We start from the raw sequence: 3,085 nt of genomic DNA, 5'->3' as shown, positions 1-3,085 counted from the left end.
AGAAAACATTTTTAGAAGTAGGCAGTGGCTGGGATTGATTCTACAGGTCAAGAATATCAACAGGTATGTAATTATCCTGGCCTTCCCTTCACGGTCTGGAAATGGCTGCTGCAGCTCCAGCTTACATCCACATTCCAGAAAGAAAATAGGAGGAATCGATAGGAGAAAGGGTTAGTCAGTTACCAGGGCAAGAAAGCAAAATTTTCCAGGAATCACAAGCAGACTTCCATTTCTACCTCATTAACAAGAACTGTATCACGCGGCCATCTCTAGCTTCAAGAAAGTTATTTTTAACTAGACACATTGCTGTCCTGAACAAAATCTTGGTTCTATTAATAAGGACAAAGGAAGCAATAGGTATTGGGTAGCAGCAAGCAGTGTGTGCCTTTCCAATTCTGCCAGTTTCCACCATTCCTTAGTAGCCAGCACTGTCAACCTACCTGTAAGATCTTCCTGACCCCAAAACTATGAATTTGTAACTGTTGAAAAAAGATACACAGCTAGGAAGGATCTGAAAGTAGTCTTCAGCTTTGCAAGTTTAGAAACAAAGCCCAGAGGCACTATCACTTTCCCAAGGTTGCCCAAATAACAGACTTGGATTCAATTCCAGGTCTGCCTGACTTCAACCCACAACTCCAGAGGCCTCCCAGCTCTTTAAGTGGAATTCAGCAAGTAGCCCTGGCAACGCCCATGTTCTTTCCACTATAGTATGATGCCCCAATGACCCAGCTGGCTCCACTTCTGAGCTTTGGCTTTAATAAACTCATGATTATGTAGATCAGTTAGAATACAATTTATTCAGTTAGGGCTTTTTTTTTTAGTTAAATTCTTCATCTTAAAAATAATGTGTGGCCTCCTTGACTGTTATGCATTACTAAGACTACTTGACTGTTTCTAGTTCTTAGTAATGCATTTACAAACTATCTCTGGAGAAAGCAGTGTTCTGTTTTTTTTAGTTAAATTCTTCATCTTAAAAATAATATGTGGCCTCTTTGACTGTTATGCATTACTAAGACTACTTGACTATTTCTAGTTCTTAGTAATGCATTTACAAACTATCTCTGGAGAAAGCAGTGTTCTGATGTGACCACTTTCAAACTCTTACATTGATCTGTGTTTTTTCTGCCTTAACAGAGAGCTTTTGGTAGACCTGTCCCCAGACTATCCTGACTGTTCAATACTGGCCACGTTGGCCATGTAGTTAATTCTTTCAGAAAGGAGTGTTGGGTTTTACCATTTTATATTAGGTTCTCATGTAGAGAAACAATTTAGAAATTCATTTTTTGTGGACTCTTTTTAAAACTCTTGGCAATGCTCATTTTAGACCTGGGACTGCCTGTTAATGCCCAACTCTACTGTGTTCACTGCAGAGATCTATTCTCCACTAGACTATAAGCCACGAGGGCAGGAACCCTTCCTGCCTTGTCGCTGCTGCATGTACCATGTGCCTGTACATAGCACAGACTAACTTCTCAATACATACACATTTACAGGTAGATAAGTGCAAATCTCCAAGTAGTCAAGCAGCCCTTGAGAATTAACAATCATGTCCCAAGTCTAAACAGTTCCGTTCCATAGAAATATACTTGTGACACCTAACGGGGCTTTTTCTGTACTACTACAAAGGCATTCTTAATTGTTGTGAAAATACCATAATAATCACTGTCATTTATACTAACCCACGAGTTCTTGGGAATACTTACAAAATAAAACTGCAAAGCACTAAACCTCAGACAATACACCTTTTCTCACACATTTCAAAACTTACAAATAAGAATAGATAGAAAAAAATGGAACCAAATAAGAGTCCCAAGAAAAACACATTATATAGGAAGTTATATGATAAAAGTGGCATTTCAAATCAGTAGAGAAAAGATGACTATTTCAATATGTGTTGTTGGGACAATTAACCATAAAAATTAGATTCTTAACACACTGCAGAGAAAAATAAATTCAAATTGAAATAAACATGTACATAACATATGAGAAACTTTTAACGTAAGAATAGAGGAGGAGGCTGGGTTTTACCTACTGCTAGGCAGTACACATAGCAGCCAGTAAATATGTTGTTGCATATGCTCCCTGAAAAGGGGCCAAATATATTCTCGAAAGGAATCCTTTCACAATTCCCAATCCACATAAAAATACAAATATTCTAACATTCGACAGATATCAAGGTCAAAAACATTTTTTAAAAGACTAACACAGCTGAATATGTAAAAAATATAAAACTTCTGTACAGCAAAAGATAAAAGAGAAGATAAAATTTGACAAAACAGAACAAAGGGTCACTATCCATAACATGTTAAAATTTATCAATAAAAAAAGAAAATAGGAAAGTGGGCAAAGGACATGAATAGACAAATAGTCAGGGAAAACACTTCACTTATAATTTTAAAAATGCAATTTTACATGAGAAATTTTCACAATTCAGAATTGTTCATTCGTTATGTAGTGTAACTGTGGGAACGAGACCTCTCAGGCACTGCTATACATAAAACTGCCAGAGAGCAATCTGTCCAACATTTTAATGTGCAATTGGCAACTCAAGCCATAGGAAATGATCCTACAGAAATACTTGCCGAAGGGCATAGGTGGTTTTAGCAGCATTGTAATACTAATAAGTTGAAAGCTATCTAAATGTCCATGAAAAAGGAATAGTTAAATAAATTAGTCCTTCCATGCAGTAGAAGACTTCCACGAAGCCACTGTTCTAAAGAAAGAGGTAGGTCGACACAAACTGACATGTAAAGATGCTCCATAATATATCATTAAGAGACTTACAAAATAGTATATATGGAATAATCTCAAGGTTTTTAAAATGATATAATGTGTTAACAAAAGTTAGAACAATATACATATGCCTACCACTAGGGAGTAAAAATATGGGACATTCACCTCCCAACCTCAAGTGTTCATTAAATTTCTTCTAAGTTTGTATTATATCTATAATGCAAAGAGATTTTCATGCCCTTAAAAAAATAACAATCATTTGAGAAAAGGCACTATTCTTATGAAGTGTATGCTTCCTCCCCAATGCTCCAAGGGACTTGCCCAAAGTCAAATGGGTCTAGACTGTGTCCTT

This window comes from Pteropus alecto, unplaced genomic scaffold (genome assembly GCF_000325575.1).
Source record: "Pteropus alecto unplaced genomic scaffold, ASM32557v1 scaffold161, whole genome shotgun sequence".
Lineage (NCBI taxonomy): Eukaryota > Metazoa > Chordata > Mammalia > Chiroptera > Pteropodidae > Pteropus > Pteropus alecto.
Note: the sequence above shows the minus strand (reverse complement) of the source record.